We start from the raw sequence: 21,934 nt of genomic DNA, 5'->3' as shown, positions 1-21,934 counted from the left end.
GGCAAGGCAATGTCTCTAACGGCCTGACCCATAATGGGTAGCACAGGCAAAGTGAATTTTATAGTGGAGTGATTCCTATAGATGGACATTTGTAACAGGATAATCAGCCATAGTGATGCCTGAGTGAAGCCATAAGCCATTTTTGTTCAATTTGTATAAGCAGAGGAAAAAAAATCTCAAATGAGAAATACTACCTTGGAGATATCTTCATTCAAGAAACAATTTCCAGACTTCATCATTTTCAAAATCAGAATCCTTTGAACGGACAAATGACCAGGTCCTCCTGACAAAAGACCAAAGGATTGGAATGTTAGTCTTTCTTGCATTTTTTTTCCCCAGAGAAACCTACTGCCTTATACAAGGGCGACTTTACAGTGAGGTAAAGGAAACAATCAGTCTCTCCAGGGTCTACTAGAAACTGGTTCTGAACAAAGTAAAATTCTAGGAAACCCCAAGAAGTATTGCAGCACTTTAGTTAACATACGGACTTATCAGGGGTGTGATGGAGTTTCAGCTGGAGTGGTTCCAGTGGGTCTACAAATTTGTCCTGTGATTATTTCCCCAGTTCCAGATTGTATAATATACTTAGAAATTGGCAGAATTCCCACACTGTTTCTCTAACCTGAGAAGTAAAGAATATTGGAATCTTTTAAAATTATATCTATCAGGGAAAATAGTGAATCAAAACTATTTTCTTTTATTATAACTATTTTCTTTTATTATAGAGAGACAGGGCTAAGGACTTAATATCATATGTTAATTGGCATGCTATGGTCATATACTATACTGTGATTAGTTATACTATTACATATTAATATATAGCATATTAATATACTATATTAACTCCCTAGCCCTGTCTCATAACTTAATTCGAATGTAAATTGATATTCCATTTCCCACAAAATATCACACTGGTCCAGTACATTGAAGACATTATGCTGATTGGGCAAAATGAAAAGGAGGTAGTAACCACCTCAGACATTCTGGCAAGGTATATGCAAGTCAAATAATGGGAAATAAATCCAACAAAAATTTAAGGGTCATCTTCTACCTTAGTAAAATTTTGAAGAGTCAAATAGTGGGAGGCATGTAGACATTCATTAAGAGCTGATAGAAGATTTATTACACCTGGCCTTTCTCATCACCAAAAAAAAAAAAAAAAAAAAAAAAAAAAAAGAAGTGCAACATTTAGTGGGCCTGTTTGGATTTTGTAAACAGCACATTCCTGCCTTGGCTGTGACTGAGAAAACTTCAAGCTTTGAATGGGGCACAGAACAAGAAAGGGCTCTTCAACACGTTTAGGCTGCTGTGCAGGCTCATCTACTCCTTGGACCACATGATCCAGCAAATACAGTGGTACCCAAGGTGTCAGTGGTGATGGGGATTTCTGCTTGAAGCCTTTGGTGGGCTCCTGTAAGAGATGTTTGGGATTTTGGAACAAGGTTCTACCACCATGTGCAGACAGCTATTCTGCCTCTGAGAGAGCTCTCTAATGCACTTGCTGAATTGTCAGTGACTTGGAAACAGGATAATTGGAAAACAGTCGAGAAAGGCATTTGGGGAAGAAATGTGTGGATTGATCGTCCATCCAGATGGGCAAAGGATATTAAGATACTTGTGTCCTATGTAAATGTTCACCCAAAGATAACTTCAGCAGAGGAGTTCATTGATTAAGTAAATAAGATGTCCTCTTCTGAGCCAGCCTCTTTCCCAAGCCATATCTGCTCTTCCCATAGTGGGTTCATGAAAAAAGTGGATATGAGAGGGATGAAGGCTCCACACGGGCTTGACAGTTCTGTTCCCCTAATCATAAGTAATACACTTGAGGTATAGCAACTCTGAACATTGGAACTGTTCTTACTCTTACTGCTAAACTCCCTGAATGCAATATCTGATGTTCTCTCTAACCTAGGTACAAAGAAAATTAGCCTCTATCATTGAATTCCCTAGACAGAAACCTGAGAATTTTTATCATTTTTGGTATCTTATATAATATAAATCCTTACCATGACAATTGAGAGGTCTATTTGTAGCTTACTATTTACAACTCTATTTAGAAGTATGTAAGAATGACTAAAAAAGTTAAACCAGTTTGTTACAAAGAAGCTAAAAAGACATTTTAAATCTTTGGCCAAAAAAATTGTCACAGATGGCTGAAACTTACCTCCAAGCCAAAGGCACATCTAGGGACACAGATGAGGCTATTTCTATTTCAAACTGACATGGCTTCTCAAATATTACTTTTCGTTTGCTGTAATATTTTCTCACATCTACACAAATTCTTCCATTCTTCATATTGCAAGACTAAAGGGGATTGTCCTGGTTTCCCTTACATAAAAGCGATGAGGGGGAGAGACACTTGATATATTAGTTAACTTTAATGCATGACATTTGTATCTAGTTCTGTTTCTGATTATTAAATTTAAAAACAAATGGTTTTCGAATCCAAGAACACATCAAAGATATCATCGACTATGACCAAGTAGGCTTCATTGCAGGGGTGGTTCAATATACGAAAATCCATCATTGTAATCCACCATAAAAACAAACTGAAAGAAAAAGACCACATGATCATTCCTTTAGATGCTGAAAACCCATTTGATAAAATCCAACATTCATTTATGTTTAAAGTCCTGGAGAGATCTTACCTAAACATAGTAAAGGCACTTACCTAAACATAGTAAAGGCAAAATACAGCAAGCCTATAGCCAACATCAAACTAAACAGAGAGAAACTTAAAGCAATCCCACTGAAATTAAGGACAAGGAAAGGCTGCCCACTCTCTCCATATCTCTTTAACGTAGATTTAACATAGTTCTGGAAGTCCTTGCTAGAGCAATAAGACAATTAAAAGAGGCCAATGGGATTCAGTTTGGAAAGGAAGAAGTCAAAGTATCACTATTTGCAGATGATATGATAGTATACCTGGGTGACCCCAAAAATTCTACCAGGGAACTCCTACATCTGATAAACACCTTCACCAAAGTAGCTGGATACAAAATTAACACACACACACACAAAAAAAATCAGTAGCCCTCCTATATACAAAAGACAAAAGGGCTAAGAAAGAAATTAAGGAAACAATACTCTTCACAATAGCCACAAAGTACATAAAGTACCTTGTAACTCTAACCAAGCAAGTCAAACACTTGTATGAAAAAAAATTCAGTCTCTGAAGAAAGAAATAGAAGATATCAGAAGATTTGGAAAGATCTCCCATGCTCATGGCTTGGCAGGATTAACATAGTTAAACTGACCAACCATCCTACCAAAAGCAGTCTACAGATTCAATGCAATTACCAATAAATTACCAACAATTTTTTTTCAGAACTTGAAAGAAAAATTCTCAACTTCATATGGAATGACAAGAAACCCAGAATCGCAAAAACAGTACTCTACAATAAAAGATCTTCTGGAGGTATCTCCATCCCTGATCTCAAACTGTACTATAGAGCAACAGTTATAGAAACTACATGGTACTGGCATAGAAACAGAATGGTTGATCAATGGAATTGAACAGAACACGCAGAAATAAACCCACACACTTATGGACACCTGATTTTTGACAAAGATGCCAAAACCATACAATGGAAAAGAAATAGCATCTTCAACAAATGTGCTGGACTAACTGGATGTCTACATGTAGAAAAATGCAAATAGATCCATACTTATCACGCTGGACGAAACAATAATCCAAGTGGATCAAAAACCTCAACATAAAACCAGACACATTAAATCGGTTAGAAGAAAAAGTGGGGAAGACTCTAGAACTCAGGGGTACAGGAGAAAACTTCCTGAACAGAACACCAACAGCACAGGCTCTAAGATCAACAATTAATAAATGGGACCTCATGAAACTGAAAAGCTTCTGTAAAGCAAAGGACACTGTCATCAAAACAAAGCGACCACCTACAGATTGGGAAAGAATCTTCACCAACCCTTTATCTGACAGTGGGATAATATCCAGAATATATAAAGAACTTAAGAAGTTAAACACCAACAAACTGAGTAATCCAATTAAAAAAGGAGGTACAGAGCTAAACAGAATTCTCAATAGAGGAACATCAAATGGCAGAGAAACACTTAAAGAAATGGGACCTCATGAAGCTGAAAAGCTTCTGTAAAGCAAAGGACACCATCATCAAAACAAAACGACTGCCTACAGATTGGGAAAGAATCCTCACCAACCCTTTATCTGACAGAGGGCTAATATCCAGTATATTTAAAGAACTAAAGAAGCTGAAAAGCAACAAACCAAATAATCCAATTTAAAAAATGGGGAACAGAGCTAAACAGAATTCTCGATAGAGGAATATCAAATAGCAGAGAAACACTTAAAGAATTGCTCAACCTCATTAGCCATTAGGGAAATGCAAATCAAAACGACCCTGAGATTTCACCTTACACCCATCAGAATGGCCAAGATGAAAAACTCAAGTGACAATACATGCTGGAGAGGTTGCGGAGAAAGGGGAACCCTCCTCCACTGCTGGTGGGAATGTAAATTGGTACAACCACTTTGGAACTCAATCTGGTGCTTACTCAGACAATTAGGAATAACGCTTCCTCAAGACCCAGCTATACCACTGCTAGGTATATACCCAAAATTTACTCAAGTACACAACAAGGATATTTGCTCAACCATGTTTATAGCAGCTTTATTCGTAATAGCCAGAACCTGGAAACAACCCAGATGTCCATTAACAGAGGAATCGATACAGAAATTGTGGTATTTTTACAGAATGGAATACTACTCAGCAATCAAAAAGAAGGAAATCATGAAATTTGCAGGCAAATGGTGGGATCTAGAAAAGATCATTCTGAGTGAAGTATCCCAGAAGGAGAAAGACAAACATGGTATATACTCGCTTATATAGCCCTACAAGATATGATAAACATAATTAAGTCTATACACCTAAAGAAGATAAATAAGAAAGGAGACACAGGGTAAGATGCTCAATCCTCACTTAGAAAGACAAATGAGATGTGCATTGGACCTATGACAGGAGTCTACCGCAGAATGCATCTGAAAGACCCTACCACACAGCATTTCAAAACAGATACTAAGACTCATACCCAAACCTTTGGCAGAAGGGTCGTTAGTATGATGGGGAAAGGATAGGAGCCCCACAAGGACCAAATATATCTGGGTACAGGGTTTTTTTCTGAAACTGTTTCTCCAATCAAGGACCATGTATGGATATAACCTAGAACCTTTACTCGGACGAAGTTCGTGGTAGCTTAATAACCAACTGGTTTCCCGTAGTAAGGGGAACAGGGACTATTTCTGACAGGAACTCAATGGCAGGCTTTTTGACCTTCACACCCCGCAAGGGAGGAGCAGTCCTGCTAGGCCACAGAGGAGGACTTTGCAGCCAGCCCTGAAGATACCTGATAAAACAGGGCCAGATGAAAGGGGAGGAGGTCCTCCCCAATGCGTGGACTTGGAAAGGGGCAGGGAGAAGCTGAGGGAGGGAGGGTGGGATTGGAAGGGAATAAGGGAGTGGGATACAGCTGGGATACAGAGTTAATAAAATGTAACTAATAATAATAAACAATAAAAAAGAAAGAAATGTTCAACATCCTTAGTCATCAGGGAAATGCAAATCAAAACGACCCTGAGATTTCACCTTACACCCATCAGAATGGCTAAGATCCAAAATTCAAGTCACAACACATGCTGGAGAGGATGTGGAGAAAGAGGAACCCTCCTCCATTGCTGATGGGAATGTAAACTTGCACAACCACTTTGGAAATCAATCTGGCATTTTCTCAGACAAATAAGAGTAGTGCTACCTCAAGATCCAAGGCATATATACAAAAGATGCTCAAGTATACAACAAGGACATTTGCTCAACCATGTTTGTAGCAGCTTTATTTATCATAGACAGAACCTGGAAACAACACAGATGTCCCTCAAATGAGGAATGGATATAGAAATTTTTGTACATTTACACAATGGACTACTACTCAGCAATTAAAAACTAGGAAATCATGAAATTTGCAGGCAAGTGGTGGGAACAAGAAAAGATCATCCTGAGTGAGGTATCCCAGAAGCAGAAAGACACACATGGTATATACTTACTTATAAGTGGATTCTAGACATATAACATAGGATAACCATTCTAAAATCTGTACACCTAAGGAAGCTAATCAAGAAGGAGGACCCTGGGTAAGATGCTCAATCTTCATTCAGAAAGGCAAATGAGATTGACATCGGAAGAGGGAGAAAACAGGGAACAGGACAGGAGCCTATCTCAGAAGGCCTCTGAAAGACTTCACCCAGCATGGTATCAAAACATATACTGAGATGCATAGCCAAACTTTGGGCAGAGTGCAGGGAATCTTATGAAAAAAGGGGGAGACAGAAGGACCCAGAGGGAACAGGAGCTCCACAAAGGGAGCAACAGAAACAAAAAATATGGGCACAGGGGTCTTTTCTGAGACTAAAACTGAAAACAAGGACCATGCATGGAGATAACTTAGAACCCCTGGACAGAAGTAGCCCAAGGCAACTCAGTATCCAAGAGGTTTCCCCAATAATAGGACCAGGGATCATCTCTGACATGAAGTCATTGGCTGGCTCTTGGATCACCTCCATCTAAGGGGGGGGGCAGCCTTGGCAATCCACAAAGGAAGACAAAGAAGCCAGTCCTGATGAGACCTGATAGACTATGGTCTGCTGGAAAGAGAAGAAGACTTCCCCTATCATTGGACTGGAGGAGTGGCATAGGAGAAGAGGGAGGAAGGGTGGGATTGAGAGGGGACAGGGGAGGGGGCTACAGCTGGGATACAGAATGAATAAACTGTAATTAATAAAATAAAAAAGTAAAATAAACTGGTTTTACACAGTTATTCTGATCTATACTTAAATATATTTTCTCTTAGTGGGAATTGATTATCAAATAAATCTCTCCAATGTGACTGGAGCTATTAGACTTTTGTTCTTCTTGTTAGAAAATATAAATCATGTTTAAGAGGGTTTTCTTTTTGGTAAGTCTAGAGCCCAGTCCTTGGGAACAAAGATACAGCTCAAAATTGTTGAGTTATAATTCAACACACACACACACACACGGACAAAAAAAAAAAAAAAAAAAAGGAATTTAAGATGGAAGCACTGACAAATCAAGCCAGTGCAGCACAAAGGTCTCCTGGTAATTTATAGTGTACAGGCAGCCCAGGAGTTTACTATCATGATGACAAATGCACTGTCATTGTTAATAGAATATTTCCTTGCCAGGACTTCTTGTTATGCAAGTCAGGTTTCATATGTCGTGTAGCATTATAGCAATAAAGTCTACAGGAATTTGCAGTGAATTTCAATTATGAAAATATTATAGTTAACGGGCAATATGTGCAGTAAAGATAGGGGTTTTTATATGTGCCTTCTGGTAGTCTATGAGTCAATGATTTATACTATAATTTATATTAGCATTTTTTCAGTATGAAGAGGCACAATTTGGTAAAAAAAAAACTTAATTTATAACATATGAAGATATATCTATGTAACTCTTGTATTTTTATTTATATTTTATTTTATTTTTATTATCATTTATTACAATTTATTCGATTCGGGTCCTGGATTTGGCTCCCTCCCTCATTTCCTTCCAACACTACCCTTCCTCCCTCTTCTCCTCTTATGCCCCTCCCTTCATCCAAGATAGGGAAGGTCCTCCTCCCCTTCCATTTGACCCTAGCCTTTCAGGCCTCATCAGGACTGGTTGCTTTGTCTTCCTCTGTGGCCTGGCAAGGCTGCATCCCCACAGGGGAAGGTGATCAGAGAACCTGCCGCTGAGTTCATACTGCCCCCTTACTAGGGACCCCACTTGGAGACTGAGTCTATGAGCTACATCTAAGCTGGGGTTTTAGGTCCTCTTCATGCATTGTCTTGGTTGGGGTACCATTCTCTTCAGGGCCGAAGGGCTCAGTTTTTATGGCTCTGTTGTTCTCCTTTTGGAGCTCCTGTCCCCTCCAGGTCTTTCAATTTCTGCCTTATTTCATAAGATTTCCTGCACTCTGCCAAAAGTTTGGCTATGAGTCTCAGCATCTGCTTTGATACCTGGATCAATAGAGTCTTTCAGAGGCCATCTGTGGTAGGCTCCTGTCCTGTTCCCTCTCTTCTACTGCTTCCAGTGTCTATCACATTTGTGCTTCTGATTGAGGATTGAGCATCTTCCCTATGCTCTTCCTTGTTGTTTAGCTTCATAAGAGTATAGATTTTAGAATGTCTATCCTATATTATGTGGCGAATATCCACTTATGAGTGATTATACCATATATGTCTTTCTGCTTCTGGGTTACCTCAGTCATGATCTTTTCTTGTTCCCACCATTTGCCTGCAAATTTCATGATTTCCTTGTTTTTAATTGCTGAGTAGTAGTCCATTGTGTAAATGTACCACAATTTCTGTATCCATTCCTCATTTGAGGAACATCTGTATTGTTTCCAGTTTCTGGCTATTACGAATAGTGCTGCTACAAACATGGTTGAGCAAATGTCTTTGTTGTATACTTGAGCATCTTCTGGATATATGCCTAGGAATGGTATGGCTGGATCTTGAGGTAACACTATTCCTAATTGTCTTAGAAAGCTCCAGATTGATTTCCAAAGTGGTTGTACAAGTGTTTACATTCCCACTAGCAGTGGAAGAGGGTTCCCATTTCTCTACATCCTCTCCAGCATGTATTGTCACTTGAGTTTTTGATCTTAGCCATTCTGATGGGTAAGTTGAAATCTCAGAACAGTTTTGATTTGCATCTCCATGATGGCTAAGGATGTTGAGAATTTCTCTAAGTGTTTATCTGCCATTCTATGTTCCTCTATTGAGAATTCTCTGTTTAGCTCTATACTTCATTTTTTTAATTGGATTACTCAGTTTGTTGGTGTTTAACTTCTTAAGTTCTTTATATATTCTCGATATTAGACCTCTCTCAGATATAGGGTTGGTGAAGACCTTTTCCCAGTCACTAGCCTGGCATTTTGTTCTGATGAGTGTCCTTTGTTTTACAGAAGCTTTTCTGTTTCATGAGTTCCCATTCATTTATTGATCTTAGAGCCTGTGCTGTTGGTGTTCTTTTAAAGAAGTTGTCTCCTGTGCCAATGAGGTCAAGGCTCTTCCCCACTTTTTCTTCTAACAGTTTTAGTGTGTCTTGTTTTATGTTGAGGCCTTTGATCCACTTACTGTTTAGTTTTGTGCAGGGTGATGAATATGTATCTATTTGCATTTTTCTACATGTAGACATCCAGTTAGACCAGCATCATTTGTTGAAGATGCTGTATTTTTTTTTCCATTATATGGTTTTGGCTTCTTTTTCAAAAATCAAGTATCTGTAGGTGTGTAGGTTTATATCTGGATCTTCTATTTGATTCCATTGACCCACTATTCTGTTTCCATGCCAGTAATATGCAGTTTTTATTAATGTTGCTCTAGAGTACAGTTTGAGATCAGGGATGGAGATACCTTCAAAATATCTGTTATTGTACAGGATTGTTCAGGCAATTCTGGGTTTTTTGTTTTTCCATATGAAATTGAAAATTGTTCTTTCAAGTTCTGTAAAGAATTGTGTTGGTATTTTGATGGATATTGCATTGAATCTGTAGATTGCTTTCCGTAGGATGGCTATTTTCGCTATGTTAATCCTACCTATCCATGAGCGTAGGAGATCTTTCCATCTTCTGATATCTTCTTCAATTTCTTTCTTCAGAGACTTGAATTTTTTTTTCATATGGGTCTTTCACATGCTTGATTAGAGTCACACCAAGTTACTTTATGTTAGTTGTGGCTATTGTAAAGGGTACTGTTTCCTTAATTTCTTTCTCGGCCCCTTTGTCTTTGTATATAGGAGGGCTACTGATATTTTTGAGTTAAATTTGCTAAAGGTGTTTATCAGCATAATGAGTTCTCTAATAGAATTTTTGGGGTCACTCATGTATACTGTCATATCATCTGCGAATAGTGAAACTTTGACTTCTTCATTTCCAATGTGTATCCCCTTGATCTCCTTTAGTTGTCTAATTGCTCTAGCTAGGACTTCAAGTACTATGTTGAGGAGATACAGAGAGAGTGGGCAACCTTGCCTTGCCCCTGATTTCTGTGGGATTGATTTAAGTTTCTCTCCATTTAGTTTGATGTTAGCTATAGGTTTGTTGTATATTGCCTTTAGTCTGTTTAGGTATGTCTTATATCCCTGATCTTTCCAAAGCTTTAAACATGAATGTGTGTTGGATTTTGTCAAATGCTTCTTCAGCATCTAAGGAGATGATCATGTGGTTTTTTTTTTCCTTCCATTTGTTTATGTAGTGCATACAATGGTAGATTTCCACATATTGAACCACCCCTGCATGCCTGGGATGAAGCCTATTTGGCCATGGTGGATATTTTTTATGTGTTCTTGGATTTGATTTACAAGTATTTTATTGAGTATTTTTGTATCAATATTCATAAGTGGGGTAGATCTAAAATTCTCCTTTTTGTTGGGCCTTTGGGTGGTTTATGTATCAAGGTGATTGTGGTTTCATAGAATGAGTTTGGTAATGTTCCTTCTTTTTCTATTTTGTGGTATAGTTTGGAGAGAATTGGAGTTAGCTCTTCTTTTAATGTCTGGTAGTAATCTGTACTGAAACTATCAAGCCCTGGGCTTTCTTTGGCAGGGTGTATTTTTATTTTTAATGAACTCAAGAACAATGTCCTTTTTCCTGAATAGTACTCTTGGTTAAAAATTTTTGTTATAAAGCAATAGTGTGAAAGATAATGTCTTTAAATTGAATTTAACATCTTTTGTGTTAATTTGTTTGTTAACTCTATTCTGCAATTAACATTTATAACTTAACATGTGATTTGATGTGTGCTTTTTCAAATATTAGTATAAATTAAAAAAATGTGTAAGCATTCATGTTAAATTAAGATTAATTTGTAATCTACAACTTACAGTTTCTTTTGATATGGAGACCAACAGCTGTATTTTAAATATCTAGATGGTGTGTGTAGCACTCAGACATGTAGATTTAGTCATTATTATAATGGTTAGTTTTTGTCGATTTGACAGAAACTAGAGTTACTTGGGAAAGGGAACCTTTATTGAAGAATTGTCTGCCTCAGAGTAGTCTTTATGAATGTTTATGGGGAAATTTCTTTATTGCTGATTGATGTGGAAGGACACATCCTCCTGTGGATGGTACTATTCCTGGGAGAGTGACTGTGAGCTGCATAAAAAAGGTAGAAAGTCAGTAAAATTTCATCTGTGGTCCCTGCTTGAATACCTGCATTCAGGTTCCTACCATGGGTTTCTACAAGGACTGTGACACAGAAGGGTAAACTAAAATAAACTCTTTCCTCCCCAAGTCACTTTTGTCAGAATGTTATATAACTGTATAATAAAGCAAACAATAACCATACATTCACATATGCCATCTGACAAAAACAAAAGAAGTTAAAATGTAAACAGTAACTTAGAAAATAGCCAGGCAGTAGTGACCCATGCCTTTAACCCCAGCACTCAGAAGGCAGAGGCAGGCAGATCTCTGAGTTCAAGGCCAGCCTAGTCTACAGAGCAAGTTTCAGGACAATCAGCGGTACCCAGAGAAATTTTGTCTCAAAAAACCAACCAACAAGCAAGCAACAACAATAAACACAAAAAAATTACAAAAATAAAAATAATTTACTAAGAATTTCCAAATTTAAAAACACTGTGATGTTGGAGCTGGAGAGATGGCTTAGAGGTTAGGAGCACTGGCTGCTCTTCCAAAGGTCCTGAGTTCAATCTCCAGCAACCACACAGTGGCTCACAACCATCTATAATAAGATCTGGTGCCCTCTTCTGGTGTGCATCTGTACATGCAGGCAGAATGCTGAATAAATAATAAATAAATAAATCTTTTTAAAAGTAAAACACTGTGATGGATAGATAATCTTGGTTGTTAACATGACTACATCTGGAGTAAATTAAAACCCGAGCAGTTCTCTGGTTTTCAGATCCTACTGATTAGAAGAATTACAAAACTGAACTCAATTTCTATTTAACTCATACCCTGTGTTGGTTCTCAAAAATGTCCAGTGTAGGTATTTTCATTTAACAAGGAGGACCCTGGGCAGGGTGCACAATTCTAATTCAGGTCAAATTGAATAGGCGCTGGAAGCGTTATAGTCTTTGCACCTTGAGACAGCAGGTGATGTAGGTATTCGTTTAGGGCTGAATCTTCACGGTTCCTTAGTCTCCGCCCTTAAAGTAGTTTTGATTCTCTGTTTTAACTCTAATCACTGCAAAAAGAAGTTTATCTGATGAGGGGTAATATCTACATTAATCTATAATAATAGACATGAATGTTATAAACATCAAAACAGTTTGATGTCATGTCAATTTAGCAAAATAATAGTAGGATGTTTTTCCTGAGGATTTGTTACCTCTCCAGCTATAGGGTCCTAGCCAGTAATAAAATAAGAGAGAAGAAGTCCCTTTTATGGAGCTTTGGAGCCTGAGCTTCCTTCCTTCTTTGTTTCTTTTTTCTTCTCTTCTTCTTCCAGCAAGAAAGTCAGAGCAGGCAGTTAATCTCTTAAAAGAGATTTATTAGAGGGACAAATCTAGGAGAGGAGGGATGAATCCAGGAGTGGCTGCCTCTGCTCCCAGGAAAAGGCAGCAGAGAACTGGGCAGACACAGCCTTTATAGAACATTTCTTAGGAAGCAGAGCTTTCTAGGGCAGGGATGTCTACAGTGTGGATTGGTGGGATTCAAGTTCCAAGCTTGGGGAGCTTAGGGATTGGTGGGTCTTAGCGGGAAGCTCAAAAATTGTTGTTTTCTTGCACAGGGATTGGTGGGTTTTTGTGGGAAGCTCAAAAATTGCTCAATGTTCCTGATCAGGGATTGGTGTTTTTTTGTCCAGACCTCAAATTTGGATAGTCTGGGATGTGTCCTACTGAAGGGTTGGAGATGGCAGTTACAGAGCTCTTGGGGAAGGACCTGAGCTGCTGGAGCTTCCACAAGCAGGAGTCTGGCCACTTTTCTGCCATGAGGTATTACAAAGTTTACAAAGAGTCCACTGTGAAGCAGGACACTAAAGCAGGAAAGGTTGTTGTCATCATGGGCAGGCCCGTATGATCATCAGTAGGCATTCTGAGGTAGGAAAGCTGTTGTTAGTTCACATAGTAGTAGGCTGAGGCACAAATAGCCAACATGGACAGCTCTACTAAGGTGCTTACATGATTATTTTGTCTCCTATCTCCACAGCCCCAGGGCAGGAAGGAGGAGCTGACTGCTCTGAGGCAGGAAGGACTAGCAATGAGCCACTTGTTGTGGGTTATTAATATTTATTTTTGATTTATCTTTTAGTTAAAGAGTGGTTATTCCTAAACCAGCTGTATACCCAAATCACCACACAGAGACTAGGATTTATGTAATTAACCTAGAGCACAATGCGGGGCAATAGTTAACTCCATCCTAAATCTTTAACCTTGCATAGTTTCCTTCCATTCAGATTTTCCACATTATATTTGCTTTTAGTCATATCTTATGTCCAGTTCATCTCTCCTGGTGGTTCCAAGTTCTCTCCTATCAATCTCTCCTCTTCAACCCTTCCCCTTAACTTCCTTCTCCTCCCCTCCAGACCAGGATGTCCCACCCTATTCTCTCCATTGCTCATTGGCTGGTTGTTTAATTGAAAATACAGAGAACAAATGGTGGCATGTTTACACAAGCTTGAGACAGATGATGCTTAGAATAAACATCACAGTGCAATGTCCAGACTGAAACCAGATAATGGGGTAGAGAAATCAGCATATGAATGAACAAGGGTAAATTGTATACATTCAATGAGAACATTATACCAACAGAGGTGATGGACAGGGGGCCAGTGGGCAGCAGGGATTCCCCAGTGCCACATGGAAGAGGGATGGCAAAGGTCACCATGTCTTGGAGGCATTGGGACTGCTTGGGTGGCCACCTCACCTTGGGATGGCCTGCCAGTTTGGGGCAGTATCTCCACTGCAGGACTGCTAGTGTGGGTCCCCAGCTGTCAACCCAGATCAAGGCTCCACTGTGGCAGCCCATCTGTTGTGGCAATGGTTTTAGGTGGTCTTAGGTGTTGTGGCCTTAGGTCTCTCTGGCTCTTTCTGCTGTGGCGGTGGAGGGGTGGCAACTTGGATCACTGCAGGGATAAAAGCCACACAAGGCCGAGGTTCCAGCAGCAAATCTGCAGTGGCATCAGGCCATGCCTGCGGAGGTTGGGGACCTGATGCTCCCTGGGGATCATGCGCTGGGAGAAAGCAGCACTTGCAGGGCTGGACAGTACCTGACAATACAAAGGGCAGAATTTAAGGCTAATGATGCTATCAATGTGTATTCTTTCCTTCATCATTCTTGCAGTTCAAGATGTGAGCCCTCAGTTTCTTGCTGCTTGTTGCCATGCTTCCACTCTGCCATCATAGGCCCTTATATCTCTGAAATCTTAATCCCTTGTATATCCTTTCTTCTAGGAGTAGTCTTGATCATGGTGTTTCATCACAACAAACAAAAAGTAAGTAATACACTACTTAAATATGTAAACTTTCCATTGCCATAGAAGAGTGGATAAAAGGAACTGTGATGGTACCTGATGCCATGCCAGTTGACAGGTAGAGCTATACAGACCTTATTGATTATGAAAATGTCTCTTGTTACCAGGTGGGCATGGTGGCACATAGCTGTAATTTCAATACCTGGGAGGCTGACATACAAAGATGGTGAATTCAACATTTATGTGGACTATATAGTAAGTTGTTGTCAAAAGACAAACGACAAGAATTTTTATTATAGATATTCAAATTTTAACTATGTATTTTCCAAAGATCAAAATAATAGATTAATTGGGATTGTTCTTCCATGCCCCAAAGGTATGACAAAGTCTAGAATGTCAAATTCCCTTGTAAGGACAAATATGGGGTATCATTTGATGTCTTCTAAGTTAGTGGTAGATGTAAACAAAGATGCCTTCAGCCAAAAAATGGTATCTGTGTTCAAGATGGATATACACAAGGATTAGAAACAGTTGAGAGTGTTCTTTGCTATTCTATCCTAAAGCTTTGTTCCCATCAAGTTCTTGGTGGCTTACATTCCTGGTATCTTCCACTTGCTCCACAAGTCTATTCTGTTCATTACTTTCAAACTCTTATACTTTAGGAAGTCCAGTGGCTACTCTGGGTCATATCTGTATGATAATCTTTCCATTTATCTACATAGGAAGCCACCAAACCTGATTACTATTCTCCAGATAAATGAGGCCCCCTTCTACATCAGGGCTTTTGTACTTGCATTTCTTTCTCGTAAATCTTTGCACATCTTACTCGATTATACATCACTTAAATAAATTTCTATTCACATTAACTGTTAATTTAAAAAAAACATTATTTTGTATATATTAAGTATTTGCCTATATGTGTATTTATGTGCCATGTGTATACCTGGTACCCTCAGAGGCCAGAAGAAGGTGTTGGAGCCCTGATAGTGACAGCTAGTTGTGAGCTTCTTAAAGAAGGGCTGCAACAGCTGTTAACTGCTGAGCCATCTCTCCAGTTCCCATTTGACCTTTTTGAAGTAATCTTTTCCCTGACCACTCCACAGAGTTTCATATTGTTTTCACTGACTTTTCTTATTCACTTTTATTTACATAAGTGTTGTGGGTTATTAGTATTTACTGTTGATTTATCTTTTAGTTAAGAAGCAGTTATTCCTAAACCAGCTGTATACCCAAATCACCAAACAGAGACTGGTATTTATTTAATTAACCTAGAGCACAGTGCTGGGCAATGATTACTCCATCCTAAACTCCCAAGCCCACATAGTTTCATACCATTCAGATCTCACCCATTATACTTGCTTTTAGTCATATCTTAGGTCTGGTTCATCTCCCTTATGATTCAAAGTCCTGTCCTGCTGACCTCTGCTCCCCTCCTCCACTCCTTTCTCTCCTCTCTCCCACTTGCTTCCTTCTCCTCCCCTCTGGACCAGGATGTCCCATCCTATTCTCTCCATCGCTCAGCTTTGGGGCTGGTTGTTTTATTGACAATACAGAGAACAAATGGTGGCATGTTTACACAAACTTGAGACAGGTGATGCTTAGAATAAGCATCACAATGCAATGTCCTGATTGAAACCAGAGAGTGGATTAGAGAAATCAGCATTTGAATGAACAAGGGTAAATTATATACATTCCATAAGAACATTGTATCAACACATAAGTCTATTTTATTTACATTCAGGTTTGTGAGGTGTCTTGGCTTGCTTTTCTTGCTGTGAAAAACATCATGAATACAAGCAACTTGAAGAGGAAAGGGCTTATTTCTTCTTACATGTTAAAGTCCATCATTAAGGGAATCTAAAACAGGAACTCAAAGAAGAAACTGAAAAACACTGCTTAGAGGCATACCCCATCCTCCTTTTGCATGTTGCTAGCTTCTGTACATAACCCAACACCAGGATAAAGTGAACTTTTTCATATCAATTAGCAAGTTTTTAAAATGTCCTACAGGCAAGCCCACAACCCTTCATCACTTAAGGTTCCTACTTCCCAACAGGACTTGAGGTTTGTGGCAAGTTGACAGTGAAGCTAACTATTACAAGAGATCAGAAATTTTTATTTTAATCATTTTTAAATTTTGCAATTATTATCTTATGTCTGTATTTACGTGTAAAGGGTTGCACACACATGTCAAAGTCAGACTACAGATTGTGGGAATTGGTTGTCTCCTCCCACTACTGGATCCTGGAGGTTAAACTGAGGTCATCAGACTTGGTAGCAAGCATCTTTATGTGTTATGCCACCTCACTGCCCTACAAGATTTTTTAACAACAGTATTTTCCTTGCTTCAAAGAAATTAAACATATGAGACCTTAGTAAATATTGGAGAATGTGTTATTACTTCCTGAATGAGTAAATAAATGACCAACTGTTTATATTTATTATACAAAATTACTTACCAAACATTTTCACAAATCTATTTCATGGTTTCCAAGAGAAACTGGTCTAATACATTTCTGGATGATCTGTGAGTTGTTAACCACCTCTCTGCTGTTCATATCTTGCAGGGATAGAAAGGAACCACTTCACTCGGTGCAGAGACTCTTAGGACACTAGGGGCTATGGAACATTAATGCCTTTGCCCTGATGACAGGTTGTGCTTCCTGAAGTACAAAGTTAGCTCACAGAGAAAGCCCTGGATAAAAATCTCATTTGTAGAAACTACATTGGCTCATCTAAATACTAGCCCTTTGTCTCTAGCTTTTATTTTTCTTAATATATTTTTAAATTTTTGTCTTAGGTGGGTTTCCATTACTGTGAAGAGACATTATAACAATGGCAACTCTTACAAAAGAAAACATTTAATTGAGGATGGTTTACAGATTCGAAGAATTAGTCCATTATCATTATGGTGGGAAACATGGTAGCACGCAGGCAGACATGGTGTTGGAGAAGGAAATACGAGTTCTGTATCTTGATCCACAGTCAGCAGAAGAAGACTGTGCCACACTGGGCATAGCTTGAGCATACAAGACCTCAAAGCCCACCTCTACAGTTACACAATTCCTCCAACAAGAATACACCTACTCCCACATGATCATACTTTTTAATAGTGCCACTTCCTAAGGGCCAAGCATTCAAAGACATGAGTCTATGGGAGCCATACCTATTCAAACTACCACAATTTTCTCTGTATTTTATATTTCTATAAGCAACTAATCATACTTGAAGTTATTATTTTTAAGTAATCCTTATGAATCTGGCACTTTATAAGAAAGACTTTATTTTAATTTCCAAAATTTTATCTGAAACAGTTACTATGGGTAACTTTATTTTTCATATAACTAAATATGAGATTATAAAGAATAAAAGTTGTCTCTGATCATGTAGTTGGTAATCACCATTCTAGGACTCGAACCTAAGAAGTAAACTACCATCGCTCCGTCTAACTGGACTACATTATTCATTCATCAGAAAGTAGTCTTTATTTTTCTTAGAAACATCATCCTGATGAGGTAAACATATATAAATACACTTTTATCACATTTTTATTTATTTGTGATGCTGGGGATTAACCTACACTCATACAAGCAAAGCAAGCACTCTACTAAATGGACTACATACAATAAAATTTTTAAATGACAAAATATTACTCAAACAGTGTTATGTTCTAAGCCCAGGACAAATGGCTGACTGAGTTGTCCATTAATATTACAAAGGGGACCACTAGGTTCCCCCTGAATCTCTCAATTTCTACCCATTACAGGGCCATCCTGGTGCATACTCCATCCTTACCCTAAATTTCTCCAGCCCAGGGGTTGGGCTGCCCTGCCCCAAACTAACCTTCTCTTTATAATCAAGCTATTTTTGCTGTGACAGTCACTTGATCAGTCTCTTAGGCCAGGCTGCCCCTCTTGGTTGGCAGCTGCGATCTTCTCTCCTCTTACCCCCTCCTAACATGGCCCAGCTCAGTCTGGTTGTGTCCACTCTGGACTTTCTCAAATGTAAGGGCCTCCTGCTATGCTCTTCCTCATATCTACAATAAACTTTCTCCTCCACTGTTATGCCCAAGTCTTGCAGACCCCAAAGACCATCAAGGAGCCAATTCCAGTGCAAATTCATTGGGTCTTTATTACAAGCTCGAGATTGGGCCCACACTGTCACTGACACAGCGGTTCTCCAGAGTAGAGCTCAGAGAAAAGCAGGTTATTATTGGGCTTTGAGCAAGGACTGGGGAATTCCAGCTTGGCAGTTCTATTATTGATTGCCATTTAGCAAATGTCGGGTGATAAAACCTGATTGATTGTGTCTGGAGGACCAAAACATAATTGTTTTACTCAACCTATTGTAGAGAACACCTGGGCAAACTCCAAATTCACTGATTAGCCATTGAGAGCGGTGATGGTTAAATATTACCAGAGGTGAGTGGTCAAAGCACATTTTTGTGGAGTTTTCTCCTTTTGTTTTTGAAACTGGAGTTCATTCCCGAGTCACTTACCTTTAAGATGGAGTTTGTTTTTCAGAAATGGGGTTACACAGGCCTCACATTTCTTCCTTCTCATGGTCATTCGAAGGCCCAATCATGGGTCTTCCAGAGGGGTCATTACTGTGTTGCTGTATGATCCCTCAGTGTCTTCCAAATTTAACCTTCCATAATGGAGTCTGAATACCATTAACAGTATCACTCCCAAGCTTTCCTTCATAAAAGCTATCAAGTGATTTAAAATGCAAGGCCCAAAAGTAAAAAACAAAATCAAAATGAGTATGGGTCTCAGCAGGGTGGATATAAGGATAGTAGCCAAGGGGAACTAATATACCAGATTAAAAACATCCTCTGAAATCCTCTCTTTCTGGTGTCTCTCTAGACTTTCTCTTACTCTTGCTAAGGATTCCCTAATCACTCCTGAGTGGTTTACATAAAAGCAACATTCTTCTCTGAGGGCCTCACAGGGCTTCCTGTTGTAGGAATAGCAGGTCTAAACCCCTCCTGTTCTGCAACACTACTTCTGCTAAGGAATCAACATTTTTTTTTCTAAGTGAGTGATTGAGTTCTCAAGGCATTTACTATCTTCATCAACATCTGCCTTTAAGATGTTACAAATCTGGGTTTGTACAGCCAGTACTGTAATAGCAGTTCCTGCCCCTGCCAAGCCAGCTCCCAGGATGATAGCTTTCTCTTCATTGTGCCTGGTTCCCCGTTAAGTGCCTTAACTACCTCTTCTTTGGGGTGGTCAGTAATCCATGGGACTAGTTGGACTAGCACACAGAAATCTTGAGTATGGTTAAGTACTGTTCCATGGACACATAGGCCCAACCCTGTGGAGCATGCCCACTATGCCAGTGTCGGAGGCATCAGGTACTTTGTTGTCTGGTCCGAGGACAATTGCAACATATGATTACAGATGGCAATAGTGCTGATGGGAGGATGGTACATGCCTCACACATAAACCTTGTCCTGCTACTGACTGAAGGGTGAGTTTTGCACCCTCCTTTTGCTGTCATCTGCACCCACTGGAGTTGGTGGAGAAGTTGATAGTGCTGTTGAGTGATGCCCTCATATTAGGGAGGCTTAGAATTACAACATAACCAACAGGACTCTGTAAGATCAGGTCTAGGCTATTCCTTGGCAAGGGGATTTTAAGGTCTTATTCCTGGAACTGATGACTTGGGGGAGGGGGTGTGCTTGGTCCTCTCACCACCATATTTAGAAGCAGTCATGTCCTTTCCTTTTTTTAGTTTTTTTCATTCAAAAAGTATTATTACATAAACATGTGAAAACATTAACTATATACTTGGATCTGCCTAGTTTTATAGACTATGAATATTAATTCTTTATAAATTTTCAATCTCATTTTATGACTGTGGAGATTATTTAATTTTTCTTGGCTCATGGTAGCAGAGCTGACTACAGGCTGCAAATTTTTACCATAAGAAAATATTAGGCCTTAAAATCTTTAAATACTGTATAACACGGTACATTTTCTCTTTGGATTTTGACAAAAACCTCTAAGAGCAAGTGTTAGAAAAGGTCTTAGGTAAGAGCAAGTTTATACTAATTCTAAGGGAAACAACTCAATTTAGGCAAGAGGGTATTTTCTTTTTAAATGTTTCTATTGTTCTTGTTTCTTTTTTTGCTTTGTTTTTTGTTTGTTGTGTTGGGGATCAAACTTGGGGCCTTAAGTATGCCTTGCAATTGCTCTAGCACCTGTTTAATTTCTTGAACCATATTTACAACACTAAACACAGAAAGTGTAAGGCAGATGGCTCAGAAGAAAAGTTATCCTGTTTATCATCTCTCATATAGAAGGTACCATGCTACACTGAGAGATTCATAGTGATATACAAAACAGTATTCCAAATTTATGTTGTTTTGTTTTTTAATTTTAATCATAAAAACAAACTGAGAAGTCAATATTTGACTACCTCAGATTCTTTATAATGCTGGTAATACAGGGGAAAGGCAATAGCTGCATCCACTGAAACTGTATGGCCTTCTGTTGTGACTGGGCAAGACAATGTAAAGGTTCCTTCTTGCTAAGACTATTTCAGGTTGAGCTATACTTTGGTCTCCTTGGTGAAGAATTCAATGAAAATTATCCCTGCTATGTTCTAGGAACTCAAGGTTAGGATGTCCTAGCTAATTTATCTTAAGCCTGTTTGTGTGGAAACCCCCTACAACTAATGACTTAATTTAGCTGCTTCTGTTAAACTGCTTGCTTCTGGAAAGCCTGACTCCCATTCTCCTGTGGCTGTTGATTGGGGTGGCAGGATGTGGTTTTTGCCTTTAAAAACCCTGTGCTCTGGATACCTAGATCCACCCAAATACAGCTGGAATAAAGCCTTTCAATTGACTATAAATGGGTCTGAGTGGTCATCTCTGGTGGGCTACCTGTAAAACTATCATGAAGGTTTAGGCATTTGAGGAGATGGTTTTCTGTGTAACACAGTATCTAGTAAAACAGGCATGACTTTACTCTTGTAATCTCAGCATTCGGTAAGTGTATACAGCAGGCTTGCCATGAGGTAGAGGGCAGCCTAGGTTACACAGTTTAAAGACAGTCTGGTCTATAAAATGAGAGTCTATCTCCAAAAACAGACAAAGGAAAAGGAAAAAAGGCTTGTGTGAAATGATCCATGTGAGAAAATTACACCCCACTTTATTAAGCAAATTAAGAGTCTATTGAGTTTTCTAAGGCACTGACCTAAAGCAGGTTTGTGTCTGAGAAAAACTCTTGTGCCTAAACAAAAGATGGTAAGGTTTTTCAAGTCACTGGCCTGCAATCACCTCACACTTCGTGCAGGCCAGGGCGTCTTTCTAATTGTAAACCTTGATGTGCAACTGTCCTTAGCATCAGGGCCTTTGGTCAGTAAGGAAAATAGGGCTTTGTTGTGGCATAAAACAATACCAAGAAGAGTGAACAGCCATTTATGTACAGGCAAATGTAGCTC

The sequence above is a fragment of the Meriones unguiculatus genome, chromosome 8 (genome assembly GCF_030254825.1).
Source record: "Meriones unguiculatus strain TT.TT164.6M chromosome 8, Bangor_MerUng_6.1, whole genome shotgun sequence".
In the NCBI taxonomy this organism is placed as follows: domain Eukaryota; kingdom Metazoa; phylum Chordata; class Mammalia; order Rodentia; family Muridae; genus Meriones; species Meriones unguiculatus.
Note: the sequence above shows the minus strand (reverse complement) of the source record.